Source organism: Phalacrocorax carbo, chromosome 13 (genome assembly GCF_963921805.1).
Source record: "Phalacrocorax carbo chromosome 13, bPhaCar2.1, whole genome shotgun sequence".
NCBI classification, from domain to species: domain Eukaryota; kingdom Metazoa; phylum Chordata; class Aves; order Suliformes; family Phalacrocoracidae; genus Phalacrocorax; species Phalacrocorax carbo.
In genome coordinates, this window is record NC_087525.1 from 4916133 (window position 1) to 4938916 (window position 22784).

The following is a 22784-nucleotide window of genomic DNA, read 5'->3' on the forward strand; positions in this document are numbered from 1 at the left end:
AACACTGCGAGGATTAGCAAGTGGCCAAACACATCGGGAGGTGACCTTGCTTTGCTGAAAGCTCCCTCCTCGCAGGCCTGGACTGTGGGCTGCCGTGGGGAAACAGGCAGCATTCCCATGGACCAGGTACGCAATGTCAAGCCTCTTTCTGCACCCCAAGTAATGCCGGAGGAGTCCGGAGAGGTACTGAGTCCAGGGAGGAGGGGATGTGAGCGGGCAGGAGAGATGCTGGCCCTGTGCAGGAAGGGCTGAAGTGTATCACCCCCATCCTTCGTGGCAGTTGTGCTGTGCTGAATTAATATTAATACTGGTCCTGTCTCTGTAATGGGTCTTTTAGCACACTTCCAGACAGCTGTGTTGGGTAGTGCCTTGGGCTGTAGCCAAGAACTGGGAGGCCACTGGGAGCTTGGTGCTGCCCGGTGTTTCTGTGAACAGCGTGGCAGGGTACTAAGTACATGTGATACAGCTGCCAGGTATCTTACATCCGAAGTGCATAGTGAAATGCCCCTCTGTGATGCTCAAATGCAGGTAGCTGGTTACCACCACCATAGTCGTCTGCTGAAAGCACGGTGAGGTGTATGCCTGTTTTATAAAAATAAGGAAAGTAATCAAAGCTGTCCTTTTTTTCTTAAAAAGTTCTCAATATTGCACCCCTCTCCCTCCATCCCACGTACATAAATTATCTTGCAGGGGATTTAAGTTCTCCGCTCTTGCGTTCCCTAATTTACCAGAAATGCTTTGTCTTTGTGGACCACAAACGTCCCCCTAAGTCGTCCGGCTCTGCTCCCCACAGACATGGCTTCTCCAAAACTCTCCCGTTAGCAGCCCCCAATCTCTTCTGACCTTTGAAAGCTTTGGTTTGGGAGGGAAAACCTTCCACTCCAGGATGGATGCTGCTCCCTGCGCAGGGATGCTGCAAAATAAATTCCACTGTGAGGAAGGGAGAAGCATTTAATCTTCCTGCTCCCTAGATTTAGCTGTGCCATTAGCTGGACCCTGCACATAAAACTAATTTTATAATTTGTAAATGTAGCTGAGTGGGTTTTATAGAGGAACGTCGGGAAGTGATGAAATACCTTCAATAGATTTATAAAGAAGTTTAATGCATAAAGCTCTCTCCCCCCCGCTTCCACCCCCCGACCTCTGTCTTGGAGTTGCATACAACAGAAAGCATGTCCACGGTAAGGGCTTTGTGGCCAGCATTCAGCCTTTAATTTTGCTTTTACAGGACAGTTTTACAATGTCAAGAAGAACAGAAAAGCTGCAAGGCATGCGTGCTCAAGATGTGCTCCTGGAAATCTTTGGATGGGCTCCAGGCGATGTTTGGTGGCAAAGACAGACAAAGGTCTTGGAAAGACAAAAAGAAAAAAACAAATCAGCCAAGCCCTCCTCCCACAATCTTCCTGTTCCTGTGAGCTGGGAATGTCATCGGAGCACAGGAAGGATGGAAAACATGCGTTCCTGCAACATCACATGTCTGAGGGTGAGTGTTGATTGCAGCAAGAATAGCTTCTTCTCTTCCACCCTATTGAATTTTTTCTTATGTAATGAAAATAAGGCATCCTGTGACCTGCAAGACTAAAAAGTCTGCTTTTTGCTTGTGGTTGGGCTTATCGTGGAGTTCCCGTGTGGTTTCTGTGGAGTTTAACGTGGGCAAAAATCCCACTTGCTGGCTTTTCCTCTGAATCAGGAAAATGTCCCCCCTGCCTGCTTTTACCAGGGAGGATGGCATTTGTGGAACCCAGCGGTGTTTTTCTTGTGCAGAATGAGGCTCTTCTGTTCTTTTTGGATGTAGTTAGAATGGGCTGACAGGTTTGGAAATGCTGAGCGAAGGGACAGACAGAGAGATGCTGTGATCACGTGTACCCTGTTTCCTTGGGAGACTGGGCTAGCAAGTGTGCCGGGATGCGTCGCATAACACGAGTGCCTGCCTCAAACAGCCCTGGCCTCATACGAGGGCTTTATGGGGTCAGGCAAAGGGTTATGGACTTAGAGATCTGGATTAGCAAGCCGGGGCCAGGCTGATAATCAGCATTCATAGAGCAGCCTTATCATAACCGGCAGCAGCCCTCCGCTCCCGCCTCTCTATTGCCCAAGGACCGAGCAAACACATTGGCCAACTTTCCTCCTTAGCTCTCTGCTAGGGATTATCAGAAGATCTCACCTGGTGTGAAGGAGGCTCCTCCCAGGCCAGTTGCCCATCTCTGGCTCAGCAGCTTGCAGATTAGTCTTTGCATTAAGACGTTACATACCTGAAAAGTGTCAGAGGGTGGCCAAGAGCTGGAAGGATCGCCTGAGTGTATTTTTCCACTCCATCTCTCTGTTTTTTATGCTCTTGGTCGTGTTTTCATTTAATGATTCCCAGCTTGGACTCTTCCCTGATTTTTCTTCTCTCTTTTTTTTTTTAACTGTCTTTCTATTGAACAGTGATGGAAAAAGAGAGCGCTTTCCTCCTGCCTACTTAAATCTTTGGCTGACACATACGGAAAAACAGTCACACTTACTGCAGCTCCCAAAGCCTTCAAATCATCATGGGAAAGGGGAGGAGGGAGCTGCGAAGGGAAGGAAATAATTTGTATAGGCGTAGAGTGAAGAATCACCTTCCTTTGAACTCATGATCTGTCTGTGTTCATACAGATTTCTGTCTCTGATCTTTTTTTCTCTGCCTAATATCTCTTTTCTATTATCTCTCCTCTGCCTTTGCTGGCGGATCTGTGGTGCATCCCTTTTGCTTGGACATCCTGCTCCCAGGAGAGTTTGAATAAGGACATTGGGACTTGAAGATCCAGATATTGACAAGAAATCATTACTAAAACCTTTTAATGCATCTTCTGTAATTGATACTGCAATGGGGGAGGGCGGATTTTCCTCTAGACACAGGTTTTTTTTTTTTCCCCTCTTAATGTCTTTAAAAGCCCTGAATGTGGTGTCCTCCAGCTATTTCCTGATGGGTTAAAATGTGTTGGTGCCAGATGCTTTGGGGTCTGTAAATATTGCCCTGTTTGCTGCTTGCAGGGAAGCAGATGGAGCCCAAAATACTGAGCAGCAGCAGATGACCCTGAGGGGCAGAGAGCTCACTCCCAGCTAAGCACCTTCCTATGCCTAATATTGGGGTCCCCCTTTTAGCTACCAAGCTGCTTGGTTACCTGTGCATGGCTGTGGCCTGAGTTGTGGCCCTATTGCCCCGAGTTAGGCCAGGTAGATCCTACAGGGGAGAGGGCAAGAGAGGAGCTCAGGGCAGGGCTGAAAACACCCAAACCTCTTACACAGGCCATTGGGTGCAAAAAGCAGCCTGGCTGGGGTGAGGGCGGTGGTGTTGGTGTCCGTAAGGAGCCCAAGGAGGGGGAGGAATGGGGGTCCATTGGGGTGAAACTTGGCAAAGCCCCCATTTCTTCAACAAAGACTCTCTTCTGACCATCTCCCTCGGCTGTTTGCTGGCATCTGTTGCTAGGAGATAGAAAGCACGGTCCCTTTTGAAGCATCTTCAGCTGGCCTCTACCTTCCTGGAGAGCTTCAGCTTTGCGCAATCTCCCTGCTCCTTTCCTCCGCTCAGACTCATCCCTTTCATCTTTCCCCCCTTGCCTCCCCACGCTGGTCGGGAAGGGCTTGCCGTGTCCTCCTGTTGCAACGTGGCGCCGCGCTTGCTGTAGGGTGCTTGCTTCGAGCAGTGCTGCGAGCCTGCTCCCCAGGCAGACTTATTTTAATTAGCATGGGATTCAGCAGCAGACACCTGTCTGTGAACTTAACTCCTGTGCCACGTGTTCGTGTTCCTCCCTAAGGATGGAGGAGCCAGGATTAAGAAAAAGCAGCTCCTCTGGCATGTGCGTGACTCCTTTTGCTTGCAGATACGGAACCCCCACTGCCTCCTTGGTCGGGGCTTCACCTTCAGCGTGTGCGAGGGCTTCTCAGACCTCTGCGGGCATTTCTGTGCTCTGTGGGCTTTGCTTAGGCGTCAGCCCCACTTCAAATAAAGCTTGGTGGTGCTGCCGTTAGGAAACCAGGCAGCAGACAGGTTTACCCTTACAGGGTGAAAACAGAAAGGGAGGTGAAGGATACCGCCCAGGCAGAGATGAGAACAGGGATGAGTATGTGGGTAGGGATGTTTGCCCCAGTTTTGGGCTCGAAATCACTCAGTGTGACTTTAAAAAAAAAAAACAAACCACAAAAAAATAAAGAAAAATGTATAAAAAAGGAGAAACCTGTTCTCAGTCTTACCAGCATGTGCTTGCAGCCTGCTCCCACAGCCGCATTGCTGCATACGCGGAGCAGGTGGTCACTTAGGGCAGCAAAATGTTTAGTGATTGCCTGGTAAGTGACATTTTCCAGCTTGCCTAAGGATGCAGGAAAAATGCATATGTGTCTCCACTGGACTCACGAGCCGGCGCTGACCCATATACATGCACAATTATATGCACAGGCAGATGCCTGCTTCCCCACCTCGGAGCAAGGGGCTGAGCCTGGCGTGGCTGTACGCCAGGACAAAAAATAGCCAGAGTTTTTGCTGAGAAACCCCCTGGAGCCAGGGATGTCAGCAGAGGGCAAGGGCTTGGCTGGAGCTCCGCGGGGTTGGAGCGATGTGTTTAGCCGACCTTCTGTTTATTTGCCTTTGGAGTGAAGGATGCAGCTGGTTTGGAGGATGGCTTGATTTTTCATTCCTATCTCCCCTCTCCTCATCCATTACTGCCCGCTGAGCAAGGGGCTCCCTGTGATGGCCAGTGACCTGCTTTGAAGGCAACAGGGCTGGTACCCCTCCGGTGCGCTCTCCTCCTCCTATCCATGCTGATTTACCATCTCCCATATTTCATTTCTATCATGACCCGCGGCAGCCATGTTTAGTGATTGCTTCACACATTCATCATGCTGTGGGTGTCACAGCATGATGGCTGGTGCCTTTGTTTGATTTCCAAAAAAACCTCCCCCTAAACCACCAAACCCCGAGCCAAACCAGTTTTAACCTACCTTTAAAGCTGAGATTGCAGGAGAATTTTTCCATGGGAAGGGGAGAAGCTTTTAGTGACTTCTTACTCTTCCCTTTTGCAGCCTCACCCTAAGATTTGGTTTCAACCTTATGGGTATTGAGTTCTCAGGGAACACTTTACTTTGGCGTGATAGCAATGTAGAAATGAAAAGTAAGGATCAATCTCAAGAACTAAGCTGAGCTGTGTAAGTTAGAGAGAAACTTTTCTGGGAAATTTTTACTTTAGGCCAGGCTTTGTAATTGTTAACTCGGGGTGCTTGGTGGCAACTCAGAGGCACGTCTTGCTTCATCACCAGGAGGTCCTTTTGCTCTGCTACATTGGCTGTTTGAGCCTTAATTCCACCTGTGCTTCGTATATAGAAAGGGGAAAGCTCGCTGTAGAAGGAACAACAATAAAACCCAGTTTATTCTGTAAGGAAGGGATCGTCCTACCTGGCTCCCCAGCTCTGTTGCAACACACAATGCTTGCCATAAATGCGTTAACGTCCACGCCAGAAGCAGCGAGAGCTTTCTGATCCTCTGCAACCTCCTCCTGTCTGCCGTCACGCTTGGGAACGTATTGCTTGCATCGAACTTGAGCGAGACAAACTGCTCTCCCTGCACCCTGTCCCTGCGCTGCCGTCGGCTGCGCGACCACCCTTCCGTCCCACTTAACTGCTCAGGCTAACGAGGGAAATCAATCACGCTGCCCTGGGGCTGGCCATCCATCTCTGCCAGCGCTCCCCGGCGGCGCTGGAGGGGCTGGGGGAAGCCTGGCCACCCGTGTGGCACAGTGGACAGCCCGAGCTTCGGTTCCCCGCAAGCGTCTTGCAGGAGAAGGGCGCAGGTTGTAGGAAATAGCAACGCTGCAATTAAAAGCTAATATTTCGACAGCACTGGATGCTTTTGCAGTTACTTTCTTGATATTAATAATCTCCCTTTACCTAGGAAGCATTTGTGCTAGATCCGCTTGTTTCTAGCGGAAAGAAAACCTGTTACAAGACCATCTTGAGCCCTCTGTAGCGGGCACGTCTCTCTTAGCAGCAGTTGTTGGCTCAGAAAAGCCCCAGCAACCCAGAAGTGTAAAGTCACAAATGAAGTGAGTTGTGTTGGCGAACGCTGGCCGCTTGCTTTAACACTCGATTTCTGCAAATCCCCCATGGAGGTGTTTGAAATGAACGTATTTCCCCATCTCTTTTCCTGCTAGTTTTGTCCTTCTGAAATTGGTTAGTGTGTTGGTTGAGTTTCTAATGCTGCTGGAAATGGTTGTGGCTTTCGTGTCTTTGAGCTGGCACCAACTGCAATTTCCGCAAAGAAATGAGGGTGGCTGGAGATAAATGTTCCTCTGGCCCTGTCGCACCCCACTACGAATTACTCTCCTACGAATAACACCTGCCTGTTTTACATCATGACAACAGCTTTCCTTGTTTATTGAATGGCTAGGGATTCTTTGAGGCTATTTCCATTTTTCTCTGGTATTTCTGGCGGCTGCACTACAGCAAATTGGTCTCCAGCTGCACCTTGTCTCCTCTGTTTTGGCTGGAGGGAGCCTGTCTTGCCTGCTGGGTGATCAAAAATCATCCCACCAAATGGAACCCAGTCCTGCAATGAGCCTTTTGGGGATACAGTATTAAAATAATGCCTTGCTCAGCAGCGATGTGATGGCGTGTGGGGGCAATATCGTGTTCCTCTGCCCTACCTTGTAGAGCGCTGGCACCTCCCTGGGGTCAACGGCCACTGAAGCAGCGTGATGTGCCCCTTCGCTTCGGCTTTTGGTGGCACCAAGGACAGCTTGCCCTGGTTGCTGTCAGGAGGAGGCTGAGATGGACCGTGAGGAGTTTGTTATTCTGCACGGAGCGCAATGAAGCTGCTGTTGAGTCAGGGAGCTGGTCTAGGTCGTCAGTGAGAAGGGGAGAGAAGCATGCTAACACAAGGCAGAAATCACATTTTGCTGGGCTAACAAACATTTTTGGGTAGGTTGAAAAGCAGAGTTGCTCTTTCACGGTCTTTTTTTTTTAAATGTCAGCCGAATACCAGCTGCAAAGACACTGAGTTTCTGTGCCTCTGCTTTTCTTAAGATGTCGTATCCAGGAACTAGCCGCTTCCCAGAAACAGGATGGCGATTGCCTCGCAGCCGGGTTTGAGCCGCACGCTGGGTGAGCCTCAAGCAGTTGGCACTGCGGTTATTAATCTGTCATTTTTTCACTCATATTGAAGGAAGGCCGTGCTAAGTATCAGCACCTAGTTAAAAAATGAGAAATACTAGCAACACGAAAGTACTAACATTATTAACGTTGTTAACCAAATATTTAAACAAAACAGTGTAAAGCCTAGTTTCGTTAAAGCTCTGTGGATTTGCTCCCCGTATCCTAGGTATGTATACAGACGTGATGTTAGCTTTTTCCATCTTTTGAAAGCTTTTCTGGTATTCTGGCTCTTACTAAAATGAGCATTAAGCAGTCCAAACAGCTCCCTGGCTGGCTCTCTTGAAATTCTTCAATCCAAGTTCCCTACCCTTGATCTCCTCAATATACCTTTTTCTTGTAGTTGCCGCGTTTTGCCATTTTTGCATGTTCTTTAGTTGTTACAAAGTCCGTGGATTTGACTTCTTCCCCAAACCTAAGCGAAACAGCAATACTTACATCCCATGCAGTCTGCTGTCAAGTTCTCTCTCTTCACAAGGAAAGCGGGAACGAAACCTCTCCTTGTCCTCCACTCCTCTGGACATAGCTTTCTCCTTTGCAATATGAGCTGCTGTCTAACACCGAATAGGACAATATTTAATCGGACGGACGTCATATGGTTTCACGAAGTCGTGTAGCATAATTGGAAAAAGAAGAACGGTTCAGGATTATGGTGAGACAACTCAGCCAAAATGTAAACTGAATACATTACAAAGCGCTACGGGACCTGCTAGTGCTCCAGAACGCTGTTTATGATCTTTAACTGATTCAAAATAGCTGACAGGATAAAAGACGAGCCTGTCTCTGATAGTTTGCAATTAGGCACCCGGCTCACAAGCATCTGTTTTCTAGGAGAGATTACTCCTGGCGGTTGTACGGCTTGTGTTTTCCTCGAAGGGACACTGGAGCTGGACCGAAGAACTGGGGCTGGGAAAGGGCTGCTAACATGATAAAAGCAATGAAGCTCGTGTGTTCGGAGAGAAGGCAAGGAAAGCCTGACTTAATTAAATTAGCAAAATGAAAGCTGAGGAAGATAACTGCCTATAAATACATCGGCGGAAGATGGGGAGGAGGGAGCATCAGCGAAGGAGAACTATTTATGCCCAAGGATAATGTTGGCACAAGAACAAATGTACGTAAACTGGCCCAGAATAAATTCAGCCTGGAAATTGGAAGATCGTTTCTGACAATTAGAGAGCAATCAGACTGTGGACCAGCCTTCCCGTGGGAACAGAGGGGATAAAACCCTTCCTGCTTTTAGTGGGAGCTTGCAGGAGGGCTGTATCCGATGAACCAGGGATGCCGTGTAGACCAACGTTCCTTCTCCTTTCCTTATTCTGCCTCAGCTTCATATTTCTGTCAATTCTCATCACGTCCCATCCTCCTCCCTGTCCCCTGATATGTATCTCAGCTGCTGGCTTCACTCCCTCTGATGCAGGTGGCTTTCTTCTAACTGTAATAACTTTCCTGCGTGGTCAGGAGCCTGCAGTATTCTTGGTGCTTTTTAATTTTGTACCTCTGTGCCCAATTCCTCTTCATCCATTTGTCCTTCTTGCATGGAGGAGGCCAGACAGGGGACAGATGGTGTCCTCCAGACAGGGTGGCTCTGGCAAACCCCACACAGGTAAGAGACTCCCCAGAGGGGACTCTATTTCCTGCTTAGTTTAAATAGGCACAAAATGATGATCGGGGCCTATTTTCAGCCCTTGCACAACATGGCCCTGAAAATAATTTGTCCCACTGATGGAGAAGGGCTCTTTGGAAATCCAAAGTACTCCCATTCGCACGGCGGGGAGCTGCGGGTGCCGAGCAGCCTCGGGAGGCTGATGGCAGGAGTTTGCAGTCAGAGCTCTGGGAGGGTACCCCATTTGCACTGCTCTTTCTGGGACTGGGAAACGAGAGATGCTTTGTAATACCTTCATCGGCTTTTTGTGTGCCTTTGCTCGTGTTTCCCTCAAACCGTTGTGAAGGGGATGCGGGCAGTGAGGTCGCTGAGCTCACCGTGTCTACAGGGATGTTTCTGGGATGGCGTCAGTGATGCTCTTGGCTCATGAGATTGGATTTGTTTGGTTTAGGTGCAGCAGTGAAACTTATACGTTTAAGTTGCCTTTTTGCTAAAAATACGGGCAGCGGATGGATGCGAGAGAGCATGAGGAAGAAAAGGGATTTCTTTGCTTGCAGGTTGTACCCATTACACTAGGCTGGAGCCTTTCTTCGTTTATTACCATAATAACTAGGAAATGCACTCTGAAACTTCCCAAAAGGCTGGAGGCCTTGCAAGGAGAAGCGTAAGACCAAATTCCTCCCGCAACCGAATCATAATGTTGAATCCCAAGTGTCCCTAAGGAAAAAAAAAAGATCTTTGTAGGGTATTATGTAAGCTTTCTGGATTATCTAAAGAAATCTTTTCAGCAAGGTAGTTGAAATACGGGGTTTTCAGGGGAATTAAATGTCAGCCTGTGTGTGTTTTGGGCACCTAATTCCTCTAAGGCCTTCAAAAATGCCTGCCTTCATTCATATTCTCCGAGTGTCGGCACTTAACTAGCCTTAGCTGCATGCGTGCTACATCAGATATTCAAACAATTCCTCTTGATGAGGGAGCAAAGCTTTGCGCTAACGCTTCTATTCTGCATGCACACAGCTCTTGCAAAGGACTAGCAAGTGCATCTGTTTGAACTTTACGCTGCCTTCGTTTCATTTCAATTATATATTTAGTTATCATTATCCATCTCGTCGCATGTGGAAGCTGGGGAGGGGGGATGTGAAGGTTCTCAGGCAGCCAAAATAAACCCCCTTCACTGTGACGCTTCACCTCATTTCCTAACCTGCCGCCTCGCATCTCAAAAGCATGCATTTCTAACCCCGTTAATGACCATCTTCTGTAAAACTTTATTCCCCTTCCCTGTCATTATTGAAGCTTTTAGATTCATTCTTACCAATTCTTTTTTCATAAAGCAAAATAGAAAAGATATCTGATCAGAATGCATTTAAAAAGTAATCCTAAACAACACAATCAACCAAACTAAGCAAAGCAACAGTTTGCACAGATCAAGGCTTTTTATTCCCTTAATGCTTCGATGGATAATTGGGCTCCCGGTAAAGTTGAATTACATCGTTTATGGAAGGACGAAAACGTGGAGACTCTCAGCGGAGCGGGAAGGCTCTGCGCACCGGGCTTCGCTGGGCTCCTCTCCACGCCGAGGGGCGACGGAGCGCCCGAATGTGGTGGCTGGGTCGCAGAGGAAGGACTGCGGGGCCACGCCAGCCGCCTTCCCCCGGCGGAGAGGAGCCAGCCCTGCAGAAGGCTCGGTTCGGGTCCTGGCTTCCCCGGCAGCGTCAGGGGCAGATTCGGGCCGTGAGCTCCCGAGTTGCGGGGCTCTACCCGGGGCAAATCCCGCCAGCGGGGTGAGCGATGCTGTGGGCACAGCGCTGGGGTGGGACTCATCAACCTTCTCTTGGATGGGGCGAGACCTTAAAGGGGATGAGTTGGTAAGAATTTAATTTACAGAACTTCAGCTTGCTCATTCAAGCTCCTTGCCACCCCATTTTTTTTTTTTGGTACGGCCCCAAGGAAGCTTTATTGTTGCCAGAATTGTACGTATTCTGATCCCGACTAGGTCAAACCTGATAGCCAGGTATGAGGCAGTTGGCCTGTGCCTTGTGCTCCCCCCAAGTTAAGCCCCTTGCCTTGTGCATCTGTAGAATGACTTCAGAGTGCTGCATATCCTGTTTTTTCTCAGTTCCAGCCTCTGTTGATTTGAGTCCTAAAGTAGCAAAAAGAATATTGAAATTCTCGTGCCTTCTCTTTATTTATTGTTACCTTGGCTTTGCTCAGTCAGGGTGCCTCAACATTAAGATTTTACTGGCCAAGCCCTGCTGTGCAGCGCATGGGAGTGTTTCTGCTCGCAGTCCTGTGAGTTCAGGTGGAGACTAAATCGATAATTCTTCGGTAAGTCAAACCCAAAGGCAATGCTGTGCCTCAACTCCAGCTGCTCTCCCATGCATGGTCGGTCCGATCTCATCTCTTCCCACTGCCGTTGCCCTAATGCGTTGCTTCTGAGATGCTGTCCTAAAGACTATTTTGGGGAAAATATGTCAGATGAGGTGGAAAACCAGGCTGGATTCCTCGCTGGACTGCTCAGCTGAGCTGCTTGCCTTTATGCCTCCTCAGTGTGTCTATCTGGTAGCGTAAAGGAAAATACCATTAATTTTCAGCCTAATCCCTACTGAAGTGTTGAGTTCCTTCTCCTGATGGCCACCACTGGTCTAGGGGGTGCCAAGACAACTTATGCGTCGGTCAGGGCGGTGAGAAGCAGTCACCCTGGCTGGCAGGTGCGGTGTGCTTTCAGTGCAGCTGCCAGTTTGCTCTGGGACCAGACCTATGGGGCTTTTTGCCAATGCCTTCATCCCATTTCAAGGCCAGTGCTTTGTCTCACTCTTCAGTAATAATTACTGTCTCTTGTCCATGGTCTTGGGATGAACTGGTCCCTCTGTGCCAGCACCGCCAGCCCTGCATCCCCTTCGGGGCTGTGCAGGGACAGGGCAGGCGTCGGGGAGCCCTGGGGCTGGTGGCGGCAGCTGCTCTGCAGGTGAATGGGGGAAAAGAGGACGAGGACGGAGGAAGGGTGGCTGGAGCTCGTGCTCGGTACGCTCGCGTATTTATTGGTAGCTCCTTCAAACCTGGGCTGGCATCTATTGCTGCCGGTGCGGTCCTGGCAGAGGGGGCCACGCTTGTCCCTTCTGCAGTCATCCCTGTGACCCGCCACTGTGGCGTGCTTCCAGGAAAGTCATCAGGTACTAAAAATAACTGGGTAATAGCTGATGGTGTGTCTTCTCTCCACGTGTTACTGGAATTAGCCGGGAGGCTGACTCCAGCCGGGACTGCTGCCGCCTGCGTTCGGCTGCTCCCCTGTGCTGCTGGGCAAGGACAGAAGTCTGCTAGTCTCCTGAACAGGATTTGGAGGTCGTGTCACCTTGGCGTTGCTCCACGGCTTCACTGCCGTGCTTGCTAGGCTGTCAGAGGCGGTTTTCCTCTTATGCTATGAAACTAGGTATTGACAGGCAAGTCAGCTCTTCAGCGCTGGTTGAGTTTATTGCCTGTTGCAGGGATGGTGTCAAATCTTTGGCACAGCTTTGCTTGAGTCTCTGGATGAGCACAGACTCTGGATTTAATGTCATGTCGGAGGGACCAAAGTCTTCCAGCTTCATTGCTCTCCTTGCCCTCAAGTGGGAGTGAGGAGCTGGTGTCCAGAATATCTGTAGTCTAAAGCACAGCCCTCCCTCTCCTTGCCCGTGAACTGATGGTGGGTGCAAACACCCTTACCTTTCTCCTGCAGGACAAACCAGAATTTCTGGAGTGCCTCACAGGAGAGGGAAAACCAAGAGCTTGCTGTGTGTGCTGCAGTGGCGTTCTGTCCATTGCGTGACCAGAGAACTGGGCTTGCAAATACCTTTGCTGCCCATCTTTATCTGTTGCTTGTTATGATTCAGGACGTTGTTCTCTTCACGTGCCTTTCCCGCTAGATGATGCAAATCCAGTGATGCAGGGCTCCAAGGAGGATGGGTGAGCTGACGTGGACCTCACTGATTCAGCTGGGCTTCTTTAGTGGCGAGGTCTGGAGGTTACAGCCGTGGGCTCGCTCCAGTGTGGCTCTGGGTCATAGCCACCTAATAAAAAGCCTTGGGTGCTCAGGGCACCCTGTTGGCAGGTGGAGGAGGTGGTCTGGACACCCTCCTGTGTTAAATAGCTGTTTTATTCTGGCCTCTGCCTGCAGGGACCTGTGCTCCGTGACCTTGTGTGCTGGGTTGCCAACGGCGAGATGCCCTACCTTAGCAAAGCGCGTTCAGTTCTTTAATCAGCAATAGCGGTGACCGTAACCTTGCTTGTAACAGCTTTCTGAAATGACTACGCTTTATCATCCATGCTAAACATACTCAGTGCTGGAAACTAATGATGGGGGGAGGCATCTCCATTCCTGCTCGTGGAAAAGGGGCTCTTCCTATGTCTCGCTGGCGCGGGGGCTGCGTGCTCAGGGTTGCTCTGTCAGCTAAGTCCCCATCACCTCCTTGGGGGTGTGAAGTCCCCTGGCTGGAAGCGCTGACCGCTGTTGCAATGCAAACCAGGTTCAAGGGCTGGTCAAATGCTGCAGCTGGGGATGTAGATATGACTGTGCTCAAGCTCTTCTTTTCTGCTCTGGACTTCTCTCTGCTTTTAATTCAGCTGTTGTATTTGAGTCTTGCCTGCTAATTATAGGTGATACGTTTCTCAGCTTTCCTTTCTGGGAAACTTGTCTGCATGTGTGATTAGGGGTGCGCCGCCTCCGTGCCCGCCTTCGTTAGGAAGCGGGATGTGATTCCCATCGCCTCTTCCCTCTTCTCGCAGATGCAGCTTTCCTGGCTGCAGCCCTGATGAAGTGTGGAGTTCACAGAGGGGACAGCGACCAGGATTCGAGAGGAAATAGGTGTCTGCTGTCCTCTCTAACTGCAGTTGCCTCTCTTCTTATTTATAAGTGCAAGCAAACAGGTGCTAAAAGCTTTCCCCCATCCCCTTGTCCTTCTCTTGCCTTGCACAGTCAGGCGCTCTCCTGAGATATCTCCTTGCAATGTGTTCTCTCCCCCCAAAGCTATTTCTGCATCTCTTGGCATTTCTGCAAGGACTTGATTTATCTGCTTATCTTTCCACTCCCCATCTATGTTATATCTGGGGTTTGGGAAGAGGACTGGCTGGAGTTGTCCCTGAGCTCTGCAGGTGATGTGGGGATTGGAGATCCCCTACTCACTTGGGATATTGCTTTTTTTTCAGTAGGGCGCTGTCTGGCACCACAATTAGGAGTTGCATTTTGGACCTGTGAAGGATGATGCTTTAATGGTGTTAGTACCTGAGAATCTCTGCTTTGCTGGGTATTGGTTTGCTGGTTCAATCCAGTTGCATGGGTGGATCCAACGGGTATCGCTTCGCCCTCAGAAGGGCACTCCTTTGGAAACAGGTTTGCACGTGTCTTCCACCTGGTGTGGTTCCATAACCTTTCTGCTCCAGACTAACCCAGAAAGCCTCATAAACCCCTTCAGATGCTAACTCTGGCTGTTCGCGGTGCGTTTTTAACCAGGTGGCTTCTAGATGTGCTCTCTTCAAACGTCTACTTTGTGGTAAAGCAAAACCCCATCACTGATGCTGTCACTGAAAAAAAAAAAAAAGCATTATTATTATTATTATTTTTTTAGGAAAGATGCAATCTCACCTCATGCATAAAATTAGTTTAATGGAACAGCAGGAATGGGAGGGAATATTGGCTTTCCTGTGCTTGTTTGTGGAGTCAGTGAGCAATTTCTTTGTTCCCTCTCAGGCCTTGAATGAATGATATGTCATTGAAACGGCATTTTTAGCTGAGGTGTGTTCATGAAGACAGCAGGGAACCAAAAATTAGGTTTCAAAAAGTATTTAAAAAAAAAAAAAAAGGAATTTGTGAGCTTAAGCAGGCAGTAAGGCTGAGACCTGAGGAAAACTTCGGGAGAGAAAAAGAGGGTGACAGCGGGGCAGCAAAATGGGTTTGTGCTCTGTCTTATAAATCCTCAAATGAAGGGGATACCTTTCATCTAGGGTGGGAGGGGGCAAGTGGCACCATATCAGTAGTGCTGGGGGCCCTGACCTTGGCATGTTCTGTGGTCCTTCCCGGGCTAAGGTTGCACCCTGCTTCTCACGAGGTTATTACCGCTGCTTTTAGCGGCGACTGTGAGTGTGGGCAATGAGCAGTGTGCTGGCAGCACTGTTAAAGTGCGCTTGTGCTTGCCTGCCCCTCTGAAAACGTCTTCTTTCACTTAACTCTCTGGGAATTGGAAAGGAGAGAGGGGAATAAAAGTGGTAATGTCATCTCAGGGCATCCAAACGGTGGGGACGGCAGCGCTGCTGTACAGGCTCTCGTCCCCTCCGGCAGTTTCATGCTGCCTTGTCCTTCGGCTTGTCTCCCCTCGGGACTCTGGGTTGTCCTGGGGATTTTTTCACTGAAAAATGAACTTTAATTAATATCTCTCCTGTGGAAGCAGTAACTTTGTAGAAATTTCAAACCAGAAACCTTTTTTTCAGCAGGTGGAGGATCTTGCCCCTGTGTTTGGAGGGACATCTTGATCAAAAAGCTGAGCTGGGTGCTGGCAGTTGGGCTTATTGCAGCTTCTGGCCCTGGGATTTCAGTGGGACCAAGCCAAGCCCTTCATGCAAGAAGATGAGAAAAGGAAGGATGACTGCTTGAGAGAGGCAGGAGGAAGAAAGCAAACTGTGCTGTGAGCAGCAGGGGTAGCGAGGGGGGAAGGACATCAATAAAAACCCTGATTTTTCTCTTTGCCCCTGCCATTCTTGTGCCACACTCCTCTGGTCTGTCTGACCGCCTCCAGCACCTCTAGAGACCCTTGCACAATATCACAGCTTTGCTGACGTCCTTGTCCAGGCCTACACTGGTCTGGATGTCTTTGCTGGTGTAGATGTAGATCTTACGATGACAGCTGGTAGGAGCTCTGTATCCCGGGGAGCCCCGTTGTCATCGTAAAATTTGGTGGAATGGGTCAACTAGAATTGAGAGCTTTTTGAGTGGAAAAAAACCCCAAAGGACGGGCTGGATATACATGTGGTAAGCAGGCAATTACAGGCAAAATAATTTTATTTCTATGAATAGATGCGATTCAAGGTTGGTTCTGTTGCATGTCTCCTGATTCCTTCCTTCCCTTGTAAACTGTGTGGGGTGTGTTTATGCTTCCCCTACCCCCCACCCCTCTTCTCTTCCTTCTTCTAGCTGCAGGAGATAGACACTTTCTTAAATACAAGGTGAGGGTTTTTTTTTTTCAGCTCGTCAAATCCTCTCTGGTGGTGCCAGTGCTCCGAGAAACCCTAAAAGACTTTGAGGCTGGCTGTGTGCAGTCTCATTTCGTTCGGATGCCAACCCCCGGCACTCCCTCCTCCAACAACCTTACTTCGTTGTGATGGCTTTACAGCATCTCCTCGCCCTCAGGCCCCTGCAGCTCCCTCAGCACGGCTTGCTGCTACCCACTCCATTCCCTTTCCTTCCTCCAAGTTGTCTGTCTTTGGTCCTTGTCCATCTCCCAGCTTTTCTGTATGACTGTTCTTCAGCTCATGTCTTCACGCTGCTGCTCATCAGATGTCTCCTTCCCGTTCCCCGCGCTTCCCTCTCTGAACGGCTCAGGTGCCTCCACGCTGGTGTTTGACCCAAGCAGGCGGTTCCCCACCGCCCCTTTCCAGGGGAAGCAATCAGCATCATCTTATAAGAGTAAACCTCATGCACTGCAGCAATGTGCTGGAATGAAAGTCACACTGTTGAATACTGTTGGCCTCGCTGACCAATATCTACCATTTATACTATCTTGTAGCGGCAGGGAACAAAACCTCCCCGAAGCCTGGAAGCAAGTGAAAACACCACCGTGAAGGAGCTTCCTGTGCCCTGGGTGTGAAAGTGACTCCACTGATACACAAAAAAGGATATAAATTTTTTTTTTAACCTGATTTTCTTCTCCCCCGTGCCACTGCTTGGCCTTGCTGAGGAGAGTTGTTTTGCTGTAAGTGCACGTTCCTGGCTGCCGGCATGCACTGCAGTGCCAAGATGATGGAAGCATCGATCCAACTTGACGCATGACCCTGTTCAACAGAGCAATGTGCTGTGCTGTCAGCATTAAGGTCATCTCCAGAGCTCCTCTAAGCCAGGATCATGGGCCAGATTGAATTGGAGGACAACCAGCTCTGGAGCTTTTTCCAGAGCTCCTGTTGTCCAGGGGGTGGATTTGCAGAGCATACAGGGACTTGTTAGTGACATGGGATCTTGAGTAGAGCAGGCTTTGCTGGGAGATTTTATCCATTTTTACAGCTAGCACAGTTGGATTTTTCCGCAGTAAAATCTGTAAGCACCGAAGAAGCTAGAATGCTTCTTCCTGGCTTGTAATAATCAGCTTCTAGCTCCGAATCACCCCGAAGTAATAGGACTTGCTGCAAATATGGCAGAGGTCAGGCTCTGTAGGAGAGAACAGAGTCTAGCCTTGAAACCGTTCCTTCAGAGGTGAGCAGAGGGAGCTGGGCAAAGAGGAGGTGCTGCTGATGTCCCCCTTTGGGGAGAGATTTGGAGTGAACCAGCCCCTTAGTACACATCGGAGAACTCACCCGTGCCAGTCTCTGATTTGTTGGAAACTGTTCCTTGCCCCTGCAAAGAAGGTGGACGTTGCTTTATAATACCTTTCAATATTAGCTGTCCAGTGCTGTTTTACTTGGCAGTAGCATAGCCTTTTTCTCAAGTCTCTCCTTTAAACTGCTTTTGAAAAGGGAAAACAGTTCCCCCAAAGGTTACTTAAAAAGTTCTTGTCAAAATAGTGACAGCCATGGCACTTGGGGTTTGTGCATCGATCCCATAACACAAACAAACAGACCCAGCTTAAATCCTGCACCAACTATAAACCTTATGCTTTTTAATCGGGAAATTGATTTTAAATCCAAGCCGCTTTAAGAATCTAATTAATTTCCTTAAAAAAAAAAAAAGAAAAAAGGAAGAGTCTTTCTCTCTGTCATGTTCTACCAGGCGAAAGAGAGGGAGGAGGAAATAATTCTTGGCTGCATCTCTGCAGGGCGCCCTGTTGATAACCTGGATAATAGAATCTGATTTTGGCCTTGAGTCTGTACCCTTGGATTATCGTATTTCTTCAAGGACCAAAAGCTGGTGATTCAGACCCAGAGGAGAATGTGCTTTTTAGTGGTAAACTTCCTTCCCCCCCCCGCCCCCCCCAGCCATCAAAGGCCATAGAGGAGGCTTTTATTGTGTTACCAGTGGCTGCTTTATAGAAAACAAGCAGTGGGCAGGCCAGGCAGAGCCCAGCTCTGTCCTTCCCAGTGAGGACCCTGCTTGGTGGCTTAAACGGGGGAGAGAGGGGAGGGGGAAAGGCGAAAGAAAAGGCTATCCTTCGAGAGGTGTTTCGGCGGCAGCGCGGGTGCGTGCCGTCTGCCCTGAAACGCGAGTTAGCTGAATTTGGAGAGGAGGGGGTGTGTGCGTCTGAAATCTGAGGTGTGCTGCGCTTGGTGTTTTGGCTGAGCGATCCGTCAGTAGCTGCGAGGTCTTGGTGGGAAGCCGTTTTCCACGCTTAGGTTTCGGTAGGCAGCTGTTAGCATTTAGCTGGGCACGTGGCATCGCCGTGTCCGTCAGACGCCTATAGGTCAAAGGCTGAAACCCTAACTCTTGGGTGCCAAAGTGAATATATATATTTTTTTTTTAAGTCTTGATGATCTATGTTTTATATCGCTCACTGCAAGACCAGGTTCGTGAGTCTTCACTCGAGAGGTGAAGCATCCTGACTTTTTCTCGATGCTTTGGCATAGCTGCAGCTGGTTTTGCTCTGGGGAAGAAAGGAGGTGGGTCGCCTTGCCTCTGGAGCTGCCTCAGGATGCAAGTGTGTACTCCCCACCCCTCTCACTTCGTGTAGGGGTTTCTTCCCCTCCCCTGGCCCAGGTGAGGGGTTTCTCCTGCGAGCCTAGGTGCTGCTGAGGGATGCTGAAGCAGAGGGATGCCAGCTGGCCTGCTTCCAGCGGACTCCCTCCCTCCCTCGGCTGCCTGTCGTGCACCCGCAGCCACCTCGGAGCCAGGTTTGTTTATAGAAACATTGTCAAGGAAAACGTCTTTCCACCGGCTCAGAGGAGAGGGATGTTTTCAGCTACTCAGTCACCCTCAAACTGTGAAGACGTGACATATCAGCGGCATAAAATTAATTTATTTAGTTAAGGGAGGTGTTAATTAAGATATCTCATTTATTGTGTCTCGGCAGACAGCTCTCGAGGGCCTTTTGAATTGTCATCTCTGGTGACAGCAAAAGCTAATGGTGTCACAAGTTAATAGCAGCATGATTCATGCCGAGGGATGAGTTGGGAGATGGTGGAAGGGGTTGAGAGAGGAGTGAAGGAGACGCAGCCAGAGCTGGTGGTGGAGGCTCGGGCACACCTTGCTGGAAGCTGGTGAGCCAGGACGAGGTGCTTTGCCCTCCTTCAGCCTCCTCCCAGTGAGTCCTGGCAGGAGGAAAGGCTCCAGCGATCGGCGGCTGCCCTGGCTGCAGGGAAGCCGGGGGTTTGCAGGGTGTCGTTGGAGGAGCAGCTTAGCAAGCCCACGGATGCCAGGGCGTGTGCAGCCAAAAATGTATTGGCATGGATTGACTTAAAAATAACTGTCTGTGTAATTGGAACTGGAAAAGAACCTTTGATTTATTTTAAATAATCAACTCTTTCTGCACTCTGAGAAGTTAATTCTCCTTGCTTAATCAGGACATGTCAATCTGATAACCAAGTGTAGGCCTAAGACCAAACTTACAGGTTTAAATTTGAAGTCTCTTAGAAAATAACAAATATCCTTTATCTGAAAGAATTACATGCTCCGGTACAACTGTTTATAGGCATCTCCTTCAGCAAAAGCTGTGCCAACACTTTTTTTTCCCCATGTTTTTTCTTCTCATGATCTGTATCAAGTTGCTTTTGGAGGGAAATTGAAATTCTCTTGATGCAGAAAATAGGCCAAAAGAAAAAAAATAAAAGGTCCAGGAGAAATGCTAGACTCCCCGAGTAGGTGGTGCTGCCTTCTTCTTGTCAAAGATGTTTTCTGTTTTCAGCTACCCAGTTTGTTAAACAAAGGCGGTATTGCTTGTGCTTAGTAAATCAGCCCCGTCTCTTCTGGGCTTTCCTTCTTGTGTGTCCCTCAGAGCTTACAAGCCGAGCTCTGTGGCAAAGCCAGGCTTCCAATTTCTGACTTCCAATTTCTGTCTCAAAACAAGCGTGAGAGGCGGGGGCCGACGGACTGCCACAGCCGTTTCCCAGCTGCTTTCTCAGCCACGAAGGAACCACCTCCTGGGCTGCAGAGAGCCGATTCAATAAGTCAGTATGAGAGAATATGGGGCACCTATAAAAAAACATGTGGCTGCTGGAAGATTATTTTAACTGGCTCTTGTTGTACGTACTGAACTAGCAGTTTTCTCCAGGTTGCTGATTTGACTTTCTTTAACCCCTCTTCCAGTAGCGAATGTGTATTATGTCTTCCTTTTTAAATTGACTTTCATTGATTTAAACCAGAGTAAGCATTGGCCTCATATAGGCTACCATTACTTTCAGCTTGATTTATATATTTTTTTTCTAATTATTTTTAAGCACATGTGGGTTGGCAGCAGCCGCGTAGCTCGAATGTGCCCCTGGTCGTGCCCCTCGTTGGGTGAACTGCGTCCCCCCACCACGGGGGATTGAGGTTTCAGGGTAGTTGGCTGCTGCTGTGAGCTCAGGCTTGGTTTCTGTTGAGCTCAGCCGCTCGGGAGTGATTTGAAAAGGGAGAAAAAGCATTTCTCCAAGCAGGCCCTGTGGGGATTTTAGCCCGAAAGCATCACCAGGAGCCGCCCCCGTGCCGAGCGCCTGCATCCCCGGGAGCACGCCACGTTTTCCCGTCCCGCTCTTGAGGGGGCAGAACCCTTGGCTTGCCTGTGGCTCCCATGGCAGCTGTGGGACCCGTTCCCCGCTGAGTTACCTCTTCCCTCATGGTGCGCCGGTGGAGATGGGCAGAAAGGGAAAATGTGGTGTGAGGTGGAGGGTTTTTTTCTGATTTAACCCCAAAGCGATGGCAGGGCTTTGCTGTGACGGGAACTGTAGGGTGAGGAGTTTTGCCCTTTGGGAGCTGCAGGTCCAAGAGGTTTCTGCCTTGGGACTGGCTCCTCTGAAGCCACACAGGGTCTGTCCGAGGCTTTTCCCACCGCTGTGTGGTGTGGATTCTCTGCTGCCTACTACTGTGGCTGCATCCCCTGGGCTGCCTTGCCCTGCCCGGGTCAAAACTGAGCTGCTGCTGTACAGCACGACCCCTGTTTACACAAGAGGAGCAGCAAAGCAATGGCCCTGCTAGTGTAAGTGATGGGAGACTGGCAGGCTGGGAGGCGGAGGGGAGCACAGATACAGCTCCCAACCTGCCTGGGAAGGATTGTTGCTCTGCGCAGAGCGGGTGTGCCGGAGCCCCGAGGAAGGGGTGCTGTGGGAGGGGGCAGGAGCAGGAAACAAGATCATTGGGGATTCATTTAAACCGCAGTGTCGGATCCTATAAATCAGAGGGCTTTTGCATATTTCCATATTTATATATGAAATTTCCATGAAGTGGCTTAAAGGCTATTGAAATAAAAGCAGGGCTGTCAGAGCTTGAAAAGCACCGGCAAATCTCTAACAGACCATTTAATACAAATGTATGGGCTTGAAAAAGCTCCAAGTGGGTGGAGGATTTCTGCGTGCCAAATGCCTGGCCATCCCCACGTTGGCCCCCGTGTGCTGTGAGCTCGCTGGTGCCTCAGGTCACGCCGGCTCCGCAGGCTGGGAGGGTGTGGAGTGAAGCGGCCTTTCAACCTGGCCTACATCCCACGAGGGGGATGCTGGAAGGGTCTTTGGGTTGCTGTTGTTTCCCACAGGTGCTTTCTCACTGCCTCGTGTGTGCGCTTTGGCGTTTCGGGTCAGTGTGGGCAGTTGATTTTCATGGCTCCTTGCTTGCAGTTCCCCAAAGCTATGAGCTGGGGAGGGCTGCAGGAGTGAGTATCCCTGCGAGGGATGCCAACGGCAGCGCTGGGACAGTGCGGCGGAAGCGTTTTACATCCTGCAGAGGCTGTGGTTACGTGCAGGCTTCTTCCCTTGCTGGTGGAGACCATCTCCTCCCTCTCCCATGAGCGTGTGCACTTTTCTGATCTTTCATTATCGGTCAAAGCAAGAATTCTCCAAACCACTGGTCTGAATCACCCTTGCTGGCCTCCTGCCATTGAGTGAGTCTCTTCCCATGGATTAATTTGGAGAAGCATTGTAGAGATTTATGCTTCATACCCAGCATGGGGCCCGAGCAGGCAGAGTGGTCCTCCAGGTTTGAAAACATACTCCTTAGGTTACCCTGCGTGTCCTTGTGCTCTTTTCTGGATGCCGTTAGATACTGTCTTCCTTGGCCCAGCTTGGGTACCTGGTCAGTGCTCCTTGCTGTAAGACGCTCAACCCTTCCTGCTCTCCTTGAGTCAGCCCCAAATCTCAGTGCAATGTACAGGAGCTCTCAGGTCTGGCCTCTTAGTTTTTATATGCACCAAATGCCTCTAAGGAGAAACTCCTGCTTTCTTGACGCAAGGGCAAGTGTGAGCCTCCCCCTTCTCTGAGTCCTCTGTCATTCAGAGCTTCCCCCCCCCTTCAGCCCTAAGGCGGGTAGCTGGAGGCCACTGCCGCATCTTTTCTTCTGAAGTCTCCAAATCAAAAGGAAATAATTAGCGGAGGATGAGGAAGCTTGGACGAAAACAAGCTGTCAGCAAGGAGAAGGTGCTAATGTGTCTGTCATCCCTTTCCTTCTGGCCAGTCCTGAGAGGTGGAAGGCTTGGGTGCTCCATCTCTGATGGGGGAGAGGCTGTCCCTGCCTGGCGTTGCTTGCCCGTCAGCCACGGCTGTCTCCAGACATCAGCTCTCCTGCGAAGACGGGTCTTGCTCTTGGGTTGGTTCCTTCTGCTGTCCCCCATCTTGTGGCTGGGGGGGATTTGCTCCACAGACAGCTTCGACATCGATGGCTGCGACTTCCCCAGCGCAAGTGCTTTCAGCTCAGGTTTTATCCGCTAACGCAGATGCCTAAAATCGATTTGTATCC

The 22784-nt window shown here is 49.7% G+C and overlaps 1 long non-coding RNA gene across 1 annotated transcript in view; it reads left to right on the forward strand.

Moving 5' to 3' along the window:
- The window catches only part of LOC135315589 (uncharacterized), a 199563-nt gene that overhangs the window by 40946 nt on the left and 135833 nt on the right, over window positions 1–22784 (forward strand). Inside the window, exon 8 of the long non-coding RNA XR_010375067.1 lies at window positions 1229–1483. This is a non-coding gene — a long non-coding RNA (uncharacterized LOC135315589). The remainder of the gene's footprint in view (window positions 1–1228; window positions 1484–22784) is intronic.